At 41.4% G+C, this 21,074-nt stretch overlaps 1 long non-coding RNA gene across 5 annotated transcripts in view; it reads right to left on the bottom strand.

Moving 5' to 3' along the window:
- Nucleotides 1–1,999: 1,999 nt before the first annotated feature.
- The window catches only part of LOC309873461, a 67,152-nt gene continuing 48,077 nt past the window's right edge, over nt 2,000–21,074 (bottom strand). For all 5 annotated transcript variants that reach the window (XR_014316367.1, XR_014316368.1, XR_014316369.1 and 2 more), the window contains one exon: nt 2,000–6,964. This is a non-coding gene — a long non-coding RNA (uncharacterized lncRNA). The remainder of the gene's footprint in view (nt 6,965–21,074) is intronic.

Consider the following 21,074-nt stretch of genomic DNA (forward strand, 5'->3'; position numbering starts at 1 on the left):
CTTATCAAACTAGGGGCCGAGCCCCACTTGGAGCAGAGGACTATTTTTAACATAGAGAACCAAGTGTCGCCTTGGTCTGGCCTTTCCAATTCCCTTAGGCTTGGCTGCTATAGGCCCAGAGAGAGTCTGCAGCATCTGGGAGACTCAAGTCCAGAGGGTGATCTTGGGGGAAGATTGAGTTGCTGCAAAAATTGGATTTGGCCACAGGCTGGGAATTGGAGGCTTTCACAAACAGGAAGGCAGTAGGGCCATTTGGCTGGGACTGTAAGCTCAAGTGGCTTTAGAATTTGGCTGCTGATCAGTGTAGGGGAATGAGGTGAACCCTGAGGGTAGCCCCAAGGATAGAAGACCTTAGAATATGAAGGCTGCCAGAGTCACACTGAAGTTCTTAGAGGGCCTGTTTTCATGGTCTGTCTTACTTTACAGAGCCTGGGACAGATTCCCAAGACTTTAAACTGCCAAAACCAGGAAGTCAGGGTACTAGGATTTCATACTAGGCATGTTTCCCAGTCTCTCACTCCAACATTTCTGCATCTGGGCAGACAAGGGGAAAATTCTTCCATTATAATACCACATGTACAGGATCCTTGGCAGCTCTGTGTGTGGTGGCACATCCTTGTTCCTTCCCTCCTATTGATACAGGCTCTCTTTATAGATTCCTCAAGTGTCAGAGCCAAAAAGATTTTAGAAGCCATCTAGACCATCTTTTTTTTTTTTTTTTTTAAGATTTTATTTATTTTTTTAATTTGACAGAGAGAGAAAGAGCACAAGCAGGCAGAGAGAGAGGGAGAAGCAGGCTCTACACTAAGCAGGAAGCCTGATGGTGGGGCTTGATCCCAGGACCCTGAGATCATGACCTGAGCCGAAGGCAGTTGCTTAACCAACTGAGCCACCCAGGCATCCCTAGACCAATTCTTTTGACAAGAAAGGAGACAGAAAACTGGAGAGAAATGACTGGCACAAAGGCACACTGCTGGTTAATGATGCCGGGTCTTCTGACAACCCATCCAGGGCTTTTTCCACAACACCACACCCTTTATAACAAAAAACATTTGTCTTAGCAGCTCCTGCCCATTCCCTATCCTGTTTCCCATTTTCCTCACTTCCAGGCAGAGGGCCTTAAACTGTACCTTGTATATGGTAATATGATTTTCTTACAAGTTTCTGCTATTTGACTAAAAAATGTCAGGTTAGAAAGAAAGAAGTCATGGCCAGTGAAACACAGATGGACCAGCGTGGAAGGGCAAATTCCCTGACTCCAAGGCCTTGCTGCTCCCACGGCCCAGCAGCCTAGGCATCACCCGGGAGTCCCGTCCCATCCCAGACTTGCACTTTCACCAGATCCCTAGATGATCCTAATACACATTAAAGCAGTGCTACTTGGAGGTAAGCCTCTTCAAAAAGTCCTCCCCGTCTCCTTCCTGCTCAAATGCTTAATTAACCCTCCACCTCCCTCCTGCTCCTCCACTCCTCTGTCTTCCATCCTAAATGCCGCTGTCTTATTCTGACTTTTCTTGAAATTCAAAGCCATGGTGGGGTGGGGGTAGTGTTATATTTTAAAAGGGGACTCAAAAGGAGGACTCATTTTTTTAGAAAAATAAAATATAGCCAATTCGAAAGAACTTTTGCAGCTCCAATGTCATGTTGTTAATGTAGAAATATAAACATCTATGTTTATATTGGCTTGCTTGTAAAATCATCATCTTTGGTTATATTTAGGAACTTGATGGCTTGGAAAGTATACTGAAAGAGTCTGAGAACGAAAATATTTTTCCCCTTAACTCTCTGGAAAAAAAACTCTTTAAAAAAATCCTCAAACATCTTTTTCCTACTTTCTTAACCCCATCCACCAGTACACATTTTTTCCTCTTACCTTTCCTCCCAGTTCAATCCCCTCATTTTGTTTACATTTTTAAAAATGCATAGAATTTTCTTATTACATACTTATTCCTTAGGGAAGAATTAGGGTATACGGAAGCAAAACACAACCAGAATCCCATTGATATAGAAACAACTATAAACCTTTTATAAAAAAATTATCTCCGACTTTTTTGTGTATGTATTTAACAAAAGTGGGATAATTCAGAACATCATAATTAGAATATAGTTCCTTATAAATGGAACTATAAATTACTAACTTCTTTACATCTGCAAACATAAAAATGTACATTTATTAAATTCTGCCATGTGGATTATACCATGATTGATTTAATGGTATTTCTATTGCTATTAGGTAGTTCAACTTTTCACTACTAAAAATAGTACTGCGCATCCTTAATGATTTTCTTACCTTAAAAAATTCTTTCATTAAATCATAAATGCACTGTCACACTTGTGAGAAAAATTTAAATACAGAGAACACTAAATTTCTTTGACCATCATTTCCAGTTCTGGTTCTCATCCCACCTTCCTAGAGGTAGCGACTGTTACCAGATTTGTATATATTTTTGTACATATTCTCCCAGACCATTTTTCAAGCATTTAGTGCATATATATAGCTATAAGAAATAAACTACTATTTTGGGTTGTTGGTTCATTGGTGGTTATTCTTCACACCAGTGGTATAATACAAGACGTATCATTCTTCAAACTGCCTTTCCCACTTAAACAATCAATTCTGGAGTGCTTTCTATATTAATACTTACAGATCTACTTATTTTAGCTGTTGTCTAGTATTTTGTCCTGAACAGAACATGGTTTATTAGCATGTGTTGGATGAACTGACTTTTAGGCTATTTCTACTTTTTGTCTCTTCCATAAAGTATGTTTATACATGCTTCTTTGTGTACACTTGGGGGTGTTTCTTTAGGGTAGATTCAGAGAAGTGGCATTGTTGAATCTTAGGATCACTGACTTCTTTCTATGTGTGAATGAGAAGAAAAACTCTTTTGAAGATCCTGCAGGGAAAAGCATAGTTCTTAAAAATCTGAAAAATGATTTTTGTTTTCCCCTAGCTTTGTTCTTGGCTTCCAATATTATCTTGAGGTTTCTTAGCTAGGATGGATGGATGCGTCTGAACAAGAGAAAGGGCATACCAGGCCTTTGGGAAAAATAAGAAGCAGGTTTGGCGGAGTTTAAGATGTTGCTTTACAGGAAGGAAGAATGCCTGAGGGGCACAGCAGATGGGGAGTCCTCTCCCACTTCTCTTGTTCCAGCTGCCCCACTCCCACCGCAGCCCAGTGAACCCAACTGTCAACCCAACTTTTGATGAGTGCACATGGATACAGAGCATAGCATTAGGATTTCAGTAGATGACATTCAGTAAATGACAGTAGATGACTTGTGAAGGCGAGCAGATATCCATTATGGGAAGATGTATTAACACTTACAAGCCAGACACTGTACTACCAAGTAAAACTTATTGTCAAGCAAACTGAGTACAACCAACATTATTCCTGAGTGAACAATAAATCCTTTGTACCTTTCACCTGGATTATTGCCCCAGGTTTTCACTTGGTCTCTTTAACTACAATCTCTCCCTTTCAAACTATCTAGCTGATTGCTGATAAAGTAATCTGAAAAAGTCACTTTTATGGTATCTGTGATCTTACTCATTCCCTTCTCCTCTTATTGTCTGGTAGGCTTCCCTTCAACCTTTACGACTCAGCTCAATAATGTTATTGTAGTAGGGGTGCCTGGGGGGCTCAGCCAGTTGAGCCTCCAGAGTCGATTTCTGCTCAGGCCATTGTGTCAAGGTTGTGAGATCTAGCCCCGTGTTAGGCTCTGCACTCTGCACAGTCTTCTTGAGATTCTCCTCTCTCGCTCTGCCTTCCCCGCTCCTTAAATTCTCTCTCTAAATAAATAAATAAAATATAAAAAAAAACAGTGTCATGGTAGTAATTATTTGCAATATGGAAGTATATCAAATCAACACATAGTAGATCTTAAATTCATAGTGTTATATGCCAATCACATATCATTAAAATTGGGAGGTAAAGACAGCTCAAACTTTTCATTCAATTACTTAACATGTATTAAGCATATACTATGTGCATATCAGCTCTACTGAAAATTTCCCCTGACTCTAGGTTCTGTAAATAACTCTATCCCTGCTGCTTCTCTTGTAGTAGATCCTACTTTATTGTCATTACTTTTTATGTATGTATGTATGTATGTATGTATTTTCTTCCATCCCTTTTTATTTTGTTTAAATATTTTTAAATTGGAGTATAGTTGATACACAATGTAGTTTCAGGTGTACAACAAAGTGACTACTTTTTTTTTTTTTTTTCTGGCCTATGTCCACCCCTAACTGTGAGTTTTTAAAGTACAGGGTCTGTATCTTATCCACCTCTGAACCCCCAGGACCTAATATTATGCTAGCCATATGGCTGATGCTTAATAAATATTTGTTCAACAAAAACAATGAATAGGGGCACCTGGGTGGCTCACTCATTAAGCAGCTGCCTTCAGCTCAGGTCATGATCCCAGGGTCCTGGGATCGAGTGCCGCATCAGGCTCCCTGCTTAGTGGGAAGCCTGCTCTTCCCTCTCCCACTCCCCCTGCTTGTGTTCCCTCTCTCTCTGTCTCTCTCTCTCTCTGTTAAGTAAATAAATAAAATCTTTAAGAAACACATACAAACAATGAATAAATGAGCTTCCTAGAAGTGTGTACCCTGGTTCTCAAAGTACTTTAAAGATCTACAAGATAACTTTTGCTTAGAGAGGAAACTGTATTAGGTAGCAAGAGCAGAGATAGGCTTTGCAGTGATTTGTCCTGGATCCTGAAAGTAGTAGAGGGAGGAGCTGCTACTTGCCCCAGTCTAAATCTTTTCATTTTATATTTCAAATGCACAGTCTATATCACTGTTGCAATATAAGGGGTGTGAAAGAGGTGTTTATTTTTAAAAAAGAAAGCTTTTAAAAAGATGCAACTTTCCCTAGTTCGGAACTGGACTTTTTAAACCTCTCGCCTAATGCCGCCCCTTGCTTAAACCCCTTCCATGACATCTCATGGGTTAAAGTTCAATAATTTTAGCTTGTCTTGTGAGGCTCCACATAGCCTGGAGATTGCCCATTTTTCCAGCATCTTTACACATTGTTCTTCCTGAAGCTCCTTACACTCCAGCCACAGAAGTCATTTCTTTGATCTTCAAGGCCACCAAGCTTCTTCATCAGTGATACCCTTCATGCCTGGAATACTCTCTGCTACAACCCACACCTGTACCCCCCTCTCCCCACGCCTTCCCCCCAACTTCACTGACTGCCACTCATCCTTCAGGACTCAGCTTAGTGATCACTGCCTGGGGAGGCCTGCTCCCCACTACAGGGGAGGCTAGCTCACCCTATGGTATGTCTACAGAGCATTCTGTCTTTTCCTTTTACAACACTTAACGATTCTTGTAACTTCATTGTCAAGTTATGTAATCGCCGCCCATTTGTTTTATCACCACCCTCCTCCCCATCCAGGTCCATGAGAATGGGATCTGCATCTGTTCTGTTCACTACTTGATTGAAAGGGCTTTACCTACATTACTTCATCTAGTTTCACAATCCTGTGAGATAGACATCCTCATCCCTTATCTGACAGAGGAGAAAACTGAAGGCTCAGAGAGATGTGTGGTAGAGTCAAGATTTGACCTCAGTTCCATCTGTATTACTGAAGAGTTAAAAGGGCTAGAAGTTCATTTATTTGGGATTTGGATTCTCAAGACTAGAATTTAATAAGATAATAATTCTGGGTGTGCCTCTGAATCTGTATAATAGAGATACTATTACTTTTTACCTTATCTACCTCACAATTTTCCTCAGGATCAAATACAATAATATATATGGCATGCCTGTTAGCCATAACACAACCTATGAATATAAACGAAATACGTAGTATTTTTCATCAGACTCAAGTCTGTAACGGCTGCTGCTTATCTGGTCTGCGCATTCTGGGCATCAGTTTCTTCAGTAAGATTGACAGTTTGAAGATGAAGAGTCCAGATATCCCTGTATATTATCTAGAGCAGGTTGTTAGCCCAGACTTCTGCTGACAGCTAAAAGATTAGTTGAGGGGTGCCTGGGTGGCTCAGTGGGTTAAGCCTCTGCCTTCCGCTCAGGTCGTGATCTCAGGGTCCTGGGCTCTCTGCTCAGCAGGGAGCCTCCTTCCTCCTCCCTCTGCCTGCCTCTCTCTCTACTGGTGATCTCTCTCTCTCTGTCAAATAAATAAATAAAATCTTAAAAAAAAAAGATTAGTTGAGAACGATAGTGTTCATCTTACAGGATGAGAACTATACATTTAGCTTTTACATAAATAAAAATAAAGTAATAAATAAAATGCAGAACGTGTTTAGAATTTAGTGTCCAGTATTGATGGCCAAGAACAGATTGAATGGTTAGGCAAGTGCGGTTAATGATTAGCATGAGTGTTTAAGAGCTTAGACTTTGGAGTCAGAGAGACCTCAATTCAATTCCCTCCGGTCTATGTTTACCAACAAGGAGGCCTTGGGTGAGTCACTTAACTCCTTGAAGCTTCATTTCTTCACTTTTAAATGTTACCACCCCTCAGCCTGTTGTAAGGATTAAAACAAATAATGTAAGGAAGCGCCAGAGAACCAGGAAATGCTGCACACATGTGGAGAGTTGTTGTTGCCATGTTGGTCTTTGTTTCCTGGCTTGCTGATCCCTCCACACCTATTTGTTCCACGTTGCTTTCATTCCAACTGGAATGATGACTTTCAGGTGTCAAGAGTCTTAAGTACTAAGGCCAAGAACTCTGTCTCTCAATCTGCAACTGCTCCAAGTGAGGCCAACCTTGAGTGAAGGGGAGAGGTCTCCTCTCATGTGCTGAGTGCAGTGAGTCCCACCAGCTTCTCAGGAGTCTGGGGAAGCTTCGGTGTTCGTGCAGAGCACCAAGTTCTTCCATCCACGTTCGAACAATGGCATGTCTCTGCTCAGCTACTTTCAAGAGTCAGGCTAAGGATGGGAGGATTTTATTCTCTCTGGCTTTGAACAGCCAAAGGACTTGCAATTTGGAGCTGCAATAAAAAGGGGGTTTCGTTATTTGGTTACTCTATGGCTAAGATCAGATAGGCACAAGAAGATGATTGGATTCCTTATTAATTTTAAAATGGGAGCCTTTCTATAATTCCGAAGCAGGAGTCAGAAATTCTAGTGGTAGCATTGTATTTTGGTTTGGGTATGTGTGTTTTCACTTAAAATGTCCTTAACAGAGAAGTACTATGTTCTATTCTCTGGGGAGGAACACAAAGATGAGTAAGTTCTCTTTCCCTCACAGGAACTGAAATCCTATGTAGGAGATAGACTTGGACACAGATGATGGGAGGGAGTGAACATACAGGCGAGGAAGGATGCTCTGAGCATGGTCCCCTCGATTCTGGATTGGGATTTGAGTGTTTGGGTGGTGGGTAAGGGAGTAAAGAGAAATAGACACCCAGTGGCACCCGAATCCTCGCATTTATATTTATTAGTTAAATTAACCTGAGCAAGCCATTTACCCTCTCTGAACCCGTTTATTTCATTTGAAAGCAGAGAATATGCTTACCTCCAAAGAGTGCTATGAGGATTAACTGAGATAAAGTACGCATCAGGCATGATGCTGGACAAACTGTAGCCAACAAATACTAGCCAATATAAATATGAGTGTGATTAATATACCATGACATAGTATTTAAAAATTGTGTCAGCATATAGGGTCAGTGGGGGAAGCTTGATGAAAGAGATCTTAACTGTCATTTCAGCAGCATGGTACAGACACGGAGCATTTCTCAGATAAGCAAATGTGAAATCCCCCTTGCTAAATATTTGCCACTCTTCTGACACAGAGGATGACATCCTGTGGTCACTCCCCTCCCCTAGTGAGATATTTGCTGGTGGTTTCATGCTCACCCCACCCAAGACAGTGGATTATCTGCCAGTAACAGACAACCAGGAAGATCGGTGGTTTACAATGAGCAGAGACCAGGGGTTTTACAGTAAATAACTCTTCCATTTCTATCAGTTTCTTGACTGAATGAACAAATTACGATATAAAATGATAAGGAAGCCAAGACACAGCTTTCGGAAAAGCTGAAAGCCCCTTTGATGTTGGAAGCACATCCTGTCATGTAGAGTATACTGAATGAGATGATGGCTGAAGACGACTTTACGGACAGGATAATTGGTGCAGCAGACAGATGGAAGGAGGAAGGGGGCCTGGCACTGTACCTACAAGTGCAAGAGCACCTTCTTGATGAAGCTGCTGTTCTGCACTCTAGAATCCCTCATTTCATTCGCTCAATCTAAGCAAGTAAGCCTGATTTGAATAAATGCTAATTCAGCTCATTTATTATAAAGCTCCTTGATTTAAGGGAAACACATGGTTTCTAGCAGGAGAAAATCACAATCTGTGATAAAATGGTTATTACTCATAAAAAATGCCACTATGGTCTCTGCTTTGTTTTCAAAAGCATTAGTCTCATAAGGGCATTGTAACACCCAAAAGTTTATTGGCATTAATGTGGTTGGATCTATGTTTATTATGATGCTAATCAAAATAGGGGGCACCATCTTCGAGCTTCCAGTTCAGGTCACTGGGAGGGAGAATTCAATCAGGCTTCAGGGAGAGTTTGAGCAGGGCTTCAGTTCAAACCGTGTGACCCTTGGAGAACCTCTCATGGTCAGTCTCTAGGCTATAAATTCCATATAGGTGGAAGTCTTTCCTATCACTTTAGGGCTGTGCTAAACCCCAAGTTCAGCAGAACATCTAGTACATGATGGGCGGGACATCAATATTTGTTGAAATATTTAATTCAACCTTCATTATCTCTTTTAACACAACAACCCTGACAGCTCAATGTAATTAGCTTTAGTTTGCAAATAATAGAGTTGACCTGTTTGTTTCAAAGCTATCTACAGAGTTATGCATGTGATGGGATGTTGCATGTGATGGTATGGGAGAAATTTGCTCTATGGTCACATGATCTCTGAGCTTAACATGGGAGAATCAAGGAGAATAATATTGTTTATGTAAAGATGCTTTTCATGCTTTTGCAGAGTGGGAAGAAGTAGCTCTGTTGGCCATTTGACTAGAGAAGGAGCTTGAAACCTTTCCTTTCCTATCTACATTGTAAGTTTGGTCTAGAGGGAAACATTTCCAGTTATTTGTGTTGTAAATATCATACTTACATGGAATCTTTTCCTCAGAAGAAGTGTGTATTTGCTGTTGCTCTCACGAGCTCAGAAGCTATTTGTGAGGAGACCATGCAGAAGCCAACTTGTGGGATGCTGGAATGAGAGGACTGGCAGGGGTCTGAGAGATCCCCTACTCTGTCTGCAGCTGAGAGTATTCTAGAGTGATGGGGCCATAAATTAACGGGCTGAAAACCATAATCCAATATGGGGAGTCATCCCTGGAGGTGACACTGGAGAAACCCCAGAGGGAGACAATGGTTTCATCTAGTCCACCGGTCAGGGACTCAATGCAATATAGTTGACCCCTGAACAACACAGGTTTGAGCTACCTGAGTCTACTTATATGCAGCTTTATTTTCAATTCATGCAGTATAGTACTATGAATGTATTTTCTCTTGTTAGTGATTTGTTTTTGTTCTTAGTGATTTTCTTAATAACATTTTCTTTTCTCTAGTTCGCTTCATTGTAAGAATAGTTATAACATATATACGAAATGACTGTCTATCTTACCAGCAAGGCTTGTAGGCTACTAGGAGTTAAGTTTGGGAGGATTCAAAAGTTATCTGCAAATTTTCAACTGTAAGCCTTGTGTTGTTCAAGGGTTAACTGCATAGTGAATGAATGAACAAATGGTGTCCAGGAGCAATGTTGAACTTTGGACCAGAAGGCCTGAATTCTCCTCTGGAGCTACTGTCACTGACTGCCTTGTGACCCTTACATGTTCCTTATCCTCTCTGTAGATGTCATCTGGGGCTATAGGCATGCAGACAACTGTCCTATTTGGAGGATACTAGTTATAGAGGAAGGAGAGTACGGCTGTCTCGAGTGTTGGTAACAGTGGAAATGGAGAGAAGCAGATGACTCTGAGGGCCATTTAAAGCAGTAGAGTAAGTAGGTCTGCATGTATAATTGGACGTGGGGCGTGAATGGGGGCGGGGGGAAGTGGTCAAAGATGACTCCTAGATTTCTAACCTAAGCCGCTGAGTGGATGACAGCAATGTTTGCTGAAATAGGAACAAGCAAGCAGGTGCGGGTTTCAGAGGAAGCTGATGGACCACACCTTGTGCTCCCAGAAGCCCACACACTCAGAAAGATCCTGGCCCTTTGGCTCTTCTCTTAGGTCCTTGTATGAGAAAAGGCCCACAGCATGAGAGGGTTGTAGACCAGGTAGCTTCAGATGTGACAGATACCCTGGTTATGCCTCCTGATGTGAAAATGCTTCAGGGGCTGGTGTAACTCAGCTTTAAATCCCTACATTCAACTTTTCTTATTGCTAACGGAGATCTGGAAGGCAAATATGGAGATCTGGTACCCACAAATCTAAAATTACAAAGAAAAGAAGAGAACGAGGGGACATTTCAAGATTAGAAGCTGGTTTTCTGCCAGAACCTTGCTTTATTTAATACACTTGCCCACACTCTCCTTGGTTTCTAAAGACCCACTGCAGGCTTGACTCCTGCGGCCTATGTCAGTGCCTCTAGTCTTTGATGCTGAATATATGAAACTAGTAAGATTAAAAAAAAAAGTGGAGCTCCCTGAGGCAGTGTCATGACGGGGGCCGATGAGTAATGTCGAGAACAGAATTCCCATGGCACTGAGTTACCACTGACTTCAGCCCCATTTAAGTACTTGGGTACGCTGAGCTGAACTCCTTAAAGCCATGTTGCAGTACAGAGAATAATTGACATCCCATAGCATCTTCTGAATATTGTGGGGTGGAGAAGACGCATTTTTATATATAGCAGAAAGGGAAACAGAAGAAGCAAAGAAAGCAAAGGTGAAAATATGAGAAATTATGTCTGTCACTTTAAAAAAATATTAAGTTTTATGTCTGTTTCTAATTACAAAAGCAGTATATGTTTGTAGTAGAAAATTTAAGAAATATAGAAAAGCACAATAAAATCTTTAGCTGTAATGCTACTAAATGCTCTTGCCATTTGATAAATATTTACTGAGTGATGACTAGCTGAGGCACAATTTAAGGTCCACAAGAACATTGAGACTTGAGCAATATTATCACTCCCCACTTTTTTTTTTTTTTAAGATTTTATTTATTTATTTGACAGAGAGAGAGATCACAAGTAGGCAGAGAAGCAGGCAGAGAGAGAAGGGGAAGCGGGCTCCCTGATGAGCTGAGAGCCCAATGTGGGGCTCGATCCCAGGACCCTGAGCTCATGACCTGAGCTGAAGGCAGAGGCTTAACCCACTGAGCCACCTGGGCACCCCTTATCACTCTCTTTTAATCCGTGATGGAACTGACGTTCAGAGGTTGATATTCACCTGAGGACACACAGCTGGCAAGTGGTACACTCTAGATTTGAACCTGACTCTGTATCCCAGTCTTCTCACAATACTTTGTCTTGATCCATGGAAAATACCAGAGGTGACGTCACCTGGTCAAATAATTCCAAATTTCAAATGGGAAGTACTCCACAGCAGAAAGATATCACATGATATTTAAAAAATGTGTCTTGCCTTTCCTCAGCTACACTAAGGTGCTTGGTCCTTCCGGGGAAGCTGAGGCCACGCTGGGGTGAGACCCTCACTTCATCTGGTGACTACCCTGTGCCCAGCCACACCCGCTTAGCACTTGCCCACCCTTTTCAGAGCTCGCCTGCATCTATGTGACCCTGAGCCTACTCCACGAGGAGGTGATAGTCACGGAAGATAAGATCAATGCCCTCATTAAAGCAGCGGGTGTAAGTGTTGAACTTTTTGGGCTTGTTTGCAAAGGCCACGGTCAGTGTCAACATCAGCAATGTAGGGGCTGGTGGATCTGCCCCAGCAGCATGGCCAGCCCAGCTAAGAAGTAGGTGGGAACAAGGAAGAATCAGAGGAGTCTGATGAAGACATGGGTTTTGGTCTTTCCGGCTAAACCTCTTCTGTAACCTGTTCAATAAAAAGCTGAACTCTTAAAAAAAAATGTGTTTTGTCTTTCAAGTCTTGTCACACTTCCTGCAATTTTGTAAACTCATCCATTGCAAAAGTGATGTTTTGATTCTTTGCCCTTTCTGACAACCAGAACAGAAAGCAACTCTCTTTCCATTACTTGGCCTGAGGTTTCCTTCTGCTTCTGCCCAAGGCAGGTTGTGGTTAACACTCACTGCTTAACCTCATCCTCCTCTAACTAAGTCCCTTTTTGAAGTAGAATCTTTTTTTTTTTTTTTTTAAACCACTTTGATACCAGGGACAGTCCTAAATATCAAGCCAATCACTTAAAAAGAAAAAAAAGAAAAAGTAATGTGTGTCACAACCTTACCCCGTTTCTAGGCTTCATTGTCTCTTACCAAATCTCTCACTCCCCAGCCTTGAATCCCCAATCTGACTCTCACTTCATCTAGATATTAGAATGAGTTTCTACTGCACAGAGTACTTGATTTTTTAAGTTGAAAGTTTAATGCTTTATTCTTCATAGAAATGAATTAAGTGTGAATGTCAAAAAAGCACTAGCATCAAAACAACCATAACAAGGGCACGTGGGTGGCTCAGTGGGTTAAAGCCTCTGCCTTCGGCTCAGGTCATGATCTCAGGGTCGTGGGATGGAGTCTTGCATCAGGGTTTTTTGCTCAGCAGGGAGCCTGCTTCCTCCTCTCTCTCTGCCTGCTTCTCTGCCTACTTGTGATCTCTGTGTGTGAAATAAATTAAAAAAAAAATCTATTAAAAAAACCCCATAACAAAACACTGTATTCTCAGTACCCAATCCTGACTACCTAGCTTCATCCTCAGCCAGTCATGTACTATCAGGTTTAGACATTCCCTGTGCATTCACCGATATTAACTGGCCTGGTATCTTCTGGTGAACTCTCCAGTGGTTCTTAATCTAGGGTTGTCATTCACAGTGGGAGCTTTGGAACCTAGCTGCCCCAATTCAAATCTCACCATTACCACTCCCTGGGTGGCCTTGGGCAAGCTATTTAACTTCCCTGTGCCTCAGTTTCCTTGTTTGTTTAAGTGGGGAAAAGAATGATACCTATTTTATAAGGTTGTTGTGAGATCAAATACTTTTTTTTTTTTTTAAAGAGTTTATTTACTTATTTGACAGACAGATCACAAATAGGCAGAGCAGCAGGCAGAGAGAGAGGGGGAAGCAGGCTCCCTGCTGAGAAGAGAGTTCGATGTGGGGCTTGATCTCAGGACCCGAAGATCATGACCTGAGCTGAAGGCAGAGGCTTAACCCTCTGAGCCACCCAGGCACCCCAAGATCAAATACTTGTAAGGCTAATGCTTGTAAAGGACTTAGGACATGACCTGGCATATTGTAAGCATGTAGTAAACGTAACCTAATAAGACAAACGAAGTTGTCTGTCCATCTTCTCACCCCAAGGGCCAGTAGTAAGGATCTATTTCTTAAAAAATAATATAAAATTTAAGTGGTTTTTCCTGTTGTATTTATTGGCATTGCTGAATAATTTTTTAAAAATTGCACATGCACAGTAGTTTGCCTACAATTATATATTGAATAGACTTTTGTGGACTTGCCTAGAAATCTTAATAACTACTTATAATACTGTGTGTGTATGTGTGTGTGCACGTACACATTTATCTCTCTATTTACATGCATACACACACATTCTTTTGCAGTAGATTTTTGGACAACAGCTTTTATATAACATATCCAGTTGATTTTATACATTTATTTTTCTTGAATAGATTTTTCATTTCCAAAGATTGGCTGGTCTCTGGCAAGACTCAACATGGTCTTGAACAGCATGCCAGAGACTTTGTATTTTATTCCCTATACGATGAGAAGCCGCCCATGGCTTCATAGGAAGACAGCATCACAGTCTAACATGATTTAGGGAGCAGTGCAAAGGCTACTCTGATTAGGAGATCAGGGAGGTCAATTAAAAGGCTGAATGAGAGCCTCAGTTAAGGTGGCAGACAAGAGGAGATACATGTGAGGATAATTTGGGGTAGAATTAAGAGGACTCAAGAATGAAGTGGTGAGAGAAACAGAGGAGATCTGAGGATTTTTATTTTGGGCGAATGGGAGAGTGGTAAAACCATTAAGAAAGGCAGAAGGGATGCAAACTTTTCTAGGAGATAGAAATAGGCTGTGAAAAGTTGGGATATAATGCAAGCCTCTTCCTCAACTAAAAAAAATAATCTATGTGCACCCATTAATTTTGACATCTGAATCTAAAACCAAACAAAAATTGAAGGACAGTGGAAGATGGAGGAGGAGGAGAAGGAGAAAAAAATTAATGTACATTAAATGTTATACTTGAGGGAGTGCTGGGCAGATGCTAAGTTTGTAACAACACACTTTTTCATTTCTGCAGATATTGGAGATTTCCTCTCCCCACAGAACAGCCAGAAACTTGTTTGGAAAGACCCATACAAGGCTGCTGCAACTACATCCTTTCCAAAATGCTAATGCTTTCTACTTTCATCCAAGACTCCCAAAGCCTGTGTGTTCAGTGGGCAAAGGATGAGGCGGAGGGGATAATCTCATCAGAGACCACATGGTCAGCCAACCACGCAGAAGGGAGTAGCTGAGGCTACCAGCCCAGAAATGGTATACTCTACATAAAACCATATTTCCTTCCCTTATCCCTCCCAAATAGTCAGGCTGGCATAGGGAGTTTTTGACAATGAGAAGGAAGCTGTCCTATGTTGTATCTATGAGTTTTGTTGCCGTATTTTCTAAGTCAGAACTCCAGATGCATGACAAACACAGTTGTACTAATGGCAACTAAAGGACAGCTATTTTAAAGACTCTGGAAAATCTAGTGTATGTGGTTGCCATGGTAAACACACATTACTTAAAAGACTGATTCTACAAATATTTATATGATACCTACTAGGTGCCAGGCATGGTTTTAGGTGCTGACCATAGAATGGTGAACAAAATATACAACATGTTATATAATGGGAATGGGCAGTGTGTTGGGATTTAGGATTTGGTCTATTAATTTAAAGATATGATGCAAAAAGAACATGACCAGGTATGTAATGATACTGCAGATTTTTAACTTCTCTTTGAATCCCCCAAATTCAAAAGGACCAATTTTAACTGTGCCTGACTAATCAGTGATATAGTCTCTGACCACTAGTGGGAAATCATCTCTCCCTTCTCTGACTCCCCTGCACTTCCTTTGGTGGTCTGAAAAGCAACAGATCATTCCAGCATGTGTTATCATTATGTATATGTCTTTTTTTAAAAAAAAAAGATTTTATTTATTTGACAGACAGAGATCACAAGTAGGCAGAGAGGCAGGTGTGGGGGGGCAGGCTCCCTGCCGAGCAGAGACTGATGTGGGGCTCCATCCCAGGACTCGGAGATCATGACCTGAGCCGAAGGCAGAGGCCTCAACCCACTGAGCCAACCAGGCACCTCATATAATTATGTATATGTCTTAACAGTGTTTGTAGACTCCTTCAGAGCAGCCTGCTTTTGCTTGTATTTCTAGATCCCTTTCCTGATACTGTGTTTTTTTTTTTTTTGCTTGTTTTGTTTTTGTTTTAAGATTTTTATTTTATTTATTTGACAGACAGAGATCACAAGTAGGCAGAGAGGCAGTCAGGAGAGAGGAGGGAAAGCAGGCTTCCCGCTGAGCAGAGAGCCTGGAGCGGGGCTCGATCCCAGGACCCTGGGACCATGACCTGAGCCGAAGGACCCACTGAGCCACCCAGGCGCCCCCCTGGTACTGTTCTTAATCCTCTCCCTTCTTCTCTTCCATTTACACATATCAATGTCCCTTCCATGCAGAAGTCTTTGCTAGTCTCTATATATGCCAAGCTCTTTCTAGGCCATGCCTTTGCACACAGTTCCTTGTGATGGAATACCCTTTCCCTTCTTTGCTTTGCAGAACCATAATTCCTTTCAGAAGAATCAAAGTTATTTCCTCACTTAAGCCATCCTTGACTTCTCTGGGTCATGCCCTCTGGCTCTTGGAGGGCTCTCGGCATATCTCTGTTAGCTCACTTATCACCGTGTTTTGTTTTTCACTGTTTATAGGTCTATAAGTCCTAGGGCAGAGTCCTTATTTTATCTATCTAGATCTCTAGGGCCTTGTACCTTTGCCTGAAAAGGACTTCAGCGAAAGTTGCTGAATAACTCCCTTGCCTTTTGAACTGACAGGGAGACAGCTATATGATTCTAAGGCCCTCCTTTATTCCCTCCCTCCCTGCCTTACATACTCATTTGGCCTTGCTAGAAATTTCCCCAAGTGCTCACTCCTTGGCTTGAAGGCACTGAAACTTCTATGAACACCAATGTTATATAATGGATAGAGCACAGGATGAAGAACCTAGAGACATATAGTCTAGTTCCAACTCACTCCGTAGTTAGTTCTGTGACCTCTGCCAAATCACATCATCTTCCTAGGTCTATGTTTCTTCATTTATAAGGTAAAAGTGGAACTCAATCCAGAATTACATCTATTTTTTTTACTCTGATAATTTCAGTCAAATGATAGTGGCCTGTCAGAGAACTTTGTTGAAGGTTGTGAAGCTTGGATTAAAAAAGACACTCAGCTGGAAAAAATATAGTGACTGTTTTGGACCATTCTGCACAGAAGTGAGAAGTGGGACAGGCCTGCCTATTATTTGCTGAGAGGAACTGAGTGGGTCTTTGAGTTCCTCTTAGTTCAAACACTCCACATGTCATGATTCATGTGAGATTATGTGTAAAGTCAGTTCAATTTTGTTCAGACACTTGTTAAGTGTTTACTGCATACTATGTACTCAACAGGGCAAGATTAAAAGAAGAATAAATAAGGCATGTCTGTAAGGGACGCTGGGTGATAAGAAGAGGTAGACAGTAAGTACCACCTTCATTAAATAGATAATAGGAACTGAGACTCCACCAATGAGTGGAGGAACTGGATCTCAGACTAACATGACTTTCAGTGCTTTTACACTTTTCCACTATACCTCACTACCCTTCATTTTTAAAAGAAAGGAAAAGGAGATACTGAATGAAAAGCTTGGGTGTTTTCCATGCCTGGGGCATAATAGCAGAAGCCTAAGATGATTGGACAGTGTTAGAAACCTGGGGAAAGAACTAGAAAAGGGAACAGAAGAGTCCAGAAAACAGATTTCACCTATTGCATGAGGTCTGGTCTTGGCTGCTGCACAGGAAGCCTGCATTGGGCTGTATTCACAGCAAGTATCATCTTCATGGCCTATGTGCCTCAATTCTAAGATTTTCTGTCTCCTGAAGAGTGGTGGGGTTGGGGAGAGGCAATGACTCTTCTGGGATGAAACAGTGCAGGATAATTATTCAAATCAAATCCCAGTGACAACCCATCAGGCCATACAACCTTTGTGCCATGACCGTGTCCACCAGCCACCACCTGAGGGCATGGCCCTATGCACTTGTGAAGTTTGGAGGAGAACTTTTATATCCATTTGGTTTGAAAATGCCACTATTTTCCAAGTACTGAATTTTTCTAAGTAGTGAGATTTTTTTCCCTAAGTAATGGCAGATGGCTGTGTGATGCATCTTGATGGAGATGGGGGGGCAATCAAAAATTCAGTGTGTGGTCTCTGGACTCCACATGTCCCAATTCTTAATAGTGACCAGGTCCTGAGAAAATCATTCATGTCACTAGACTCACATAAGACAGGCAGTCATGAAGAAAAGGAAGTTGCTGATTGATAATGAACTTCCACACAGTAGGCAATGCACATAACACTAACATCTTGTGATCCAGTAAATTCGTGGTATTGGCAGACCTGAGAAACCAGCCAATATTCTGAAAGTCACTAAGGGAGAAGACAAAGTTATAAAAAACAAGACTCAGTGAACTAAAAATGGTATTTATTTTTGGCCACACTAACCTTAAAACATAGAATGTTGGAGCTAGAAGGCACCAAGGTCATCTTAGCCAACTATTTCATGTCACAAAAGGGGAAACTAAGGCCCAGAAATGAAAAGTAACTTGCCCAAACCCACATCATTTACTTATTTTTCTTTTTACCCTACAGACATGTACGGAGTGTTAACCAAGAGCAAAGGTTCATTCTAAGCAAAGTGGAGCCTTTCACAAGCTCAAAAGTCTAGTTTAGGAGGTGGATATAAATAGAGCCAGTTCTCATACAGTATGATTAGTGCACTAAGACAGGGGTTGGCAAAGATTTTCTGTTAAGGGAAGGATAGTGAGTATTTTAAGCTCTGCAGGCCATATAGTGTCTGGTGCAACTACTAGGCTCCACTGCTGTAGCACAAAAGCATCCATAAACAAGACGTAAATGATAAACGGTCTGCATTTCACTAAAATTTTACTTATCGCCACTGAAAATTTAAATTTAATATAGGAGTCATGTGGCATGAAATATTATTCTTCTTTTGATTTTTTCCAACCACTTAAAAATGTAAAAACTGTCCCTAACTCATGAGCCTACAAAAATATGCGGCAGGCTGGAATTAGCCTAGAGGCAGGGGTTTGCTGACCCTTGTCTTGGATGAACCGAAGTTCCAAATGATTTTTCACCATCCATGAACATATGGTCTAGGTGGTGGTCAGATTCATTCCCCAAGAATAAAAGGCTGGGGGCAGGGGGGAGAGTGTATTCTTGTCAGCATCACTCTGAAGAGGCACAGTCATTGAGGTGGATATTCCTCACAGAGAACACTAGAAGACAGGAGGAGAAGGGTCCCCAAAGCCCCTAATTCATCTCCATCCCACCTCTACTTCCAGTTAAACTCTGAATGCCTCCATAATCCTGGGCCAACTTTACTTACTTTTCACATTATGGAGACTCTTAATTTTGTGCAGTTTAAAATGTGGATTCCTCTGGAGAAGAGCTGGCCCTTTCTAAGTTTTCCCCCAAACCAAGTTTAGAGGGCATCAAATGGCTACATGGAACTCAGTCTTTCCAAGAGTCAAGTAATGCTTCATAGCATTAGGGGTGCCCTGTGTGTGGCCTTGGGGGAAGACTGACAACCTGCCCCTCAGAGACATGAGCACACAGGCAGCATCTTCCCAATCTTTGAATGTCTAGCCCTTCAGAGCAGAGTTTGGCCTTTCAGAACCACTAGGCTTTGTCATGGGCAGTTTCTCTGATGAAAAGGTATAGGAGAATTCTCTGGGTCTCAGTTTCCTCCCTCATAAAAAAAGTCATAATAACCTCACCTATATCACAGGTTTTTATGCAATCACATGCGTGGTAAAACTCTGTACACTGACTAACACTACATGAACCATCACTTGCTTCCATCCACACCATTTCATATTCAATAAGGCTACTTTATCTTTCTGGGCCTCATTCTCCTTATCTCAAAAGCCAGAAGGGTGAATTCAGTGCTTCTGAGTTTCCTTCCAATTCTACCACCCTGGCCCTGTGCCTTGTTAGGAAAGGAGGTTTTCATTGTATGGTGAGCAGTTTTACATTTATGATTGAAGGTGAAGGGCAGGAACAAAGAAGTCAAATATGGAAAAACACCAACAAAAAAAGAGAAGACTAGAAGGGAACCTTGATCCCATAGAAGGAGTAACACAAACGGTCCTCCTTGTTTGGTGTCCAGTATAAAATGTCTGCTTCCTTAAAAAGTGAAAAGGTCATGTTCTTTGGCATGGTCTAGATTTGCTTTACATGCGGAATGCTGGGTTTGAGAATCCCATCAGTCTTTCCTTTCTCTCCTTATCAGAGTCAATTGATACTTAACTAGATGGTCTGTTCAGCAGTTTCTAACAAGGGGTTCACTGCCCAGATAATTTAATGTGGAATACACACATTACTATGTCATGACTTTTTACCTGTGCTGGGAGTGATGGCTTCCACAAAGATTATGTCCCATAACACCAGGGTCCTCCACAGATTTTTCCCGTCTTCCTCTCATTTTCCACCTTCATGAAGAAGGAGTATGTAAGTCCATTGACTAGTAGATGAAAGGCTGTCATCTTTCCCTCTGAGGAAAGTGACCTTGTTTTTAAGGAGCCAGTGTGGGATGAGAGTGGGCATAGGGATGGGCTGGCAAATGAGGGGCATGTGAGGCAAGTTGGGAGATTAGAGAAACCAGTTTCTCTCCTTCCTGGCTTGAAAAGTTTAAGGAAGGGCAATGAGGATCGAAACCGGGACGCAGCCTGTGGCTCTCAAGGTTGTTTTCTACAAAGGAGAATGGATCTTGGTAGGGCCTTCTGCTATACTAGACATCTTTGGTGTCCAAGAAATGATTCTAGTTCTCTAATAAAAGGAAAATTGGAAGCCCTGTGAATTCTCTTGTGACATATATATTATAGGCCCACAGAGATAAAGTAATTTACAAAAGCATGTATGGTAGATGATAGTTTTCCACAACTACAGGAGCCTGAGAAACAATTTTCAAGACATCTGGCTATTCACATATTATGAAAAACCAGGAATGTCCCAACTAAATATCTCTTGTTAAACTTAATTAACTCTGAAATGAACAATTTTTGCTCCTCTGGATATACCCCAAGCTTCTTCATTCTCGTGCATTTATTCAAACTATTCCCTCCCTCTACTTTAAAGCCCCTGCACTATCAAACATTCTTCTTACCACCGAACACGACTCGGTCCAAATCTACACAGTTCAAGTCCCATTTCAAGTACTGACTTCTTTCTGAAGACTTCTCTTTTTCATTTGGCTCTTGTTATAGTTACTTTTTCATGAGTTTATGTTTTGCCCCTCGTCCCATGAGGCTATCCATTCCTTAAGTTCTCAAACTAATCTTCATATTCCCTCATGTTCAAAATGATACCTGCTTCAGGTCCTTCAATAAAGTAGTCCCCCAAAGGAAAGAATCTGTTGATCATTTGTTTAACCAGAACACAATATCGAGTAACCTCATCTATAAATGGAATGTTTGCACTATTTAGAAGTCTGAACCACAACAAAGCTGTTAACAAAGATTCCAATTCAAACTAACAAACTTCTAGATTTCCTGAGTTCAACACATTCCAACTAAGTTTTGCCCCTTCTGCGTATTTATCCAAGCAGCTGAATAAGTTCTGATTAATAAGCCTGAGGCATGGCAAGGTCTT

Source organism: Mustela nivalis, assembly GCF_964662115.1.
Source record: "Mustela nivalis genome assembly, chromosome: 9".
NCBI lineage: Eukaryota > Metazoa > Chordata > Mammalia > Carnivora > Mustelidae > Mustela > Mustela nivalis.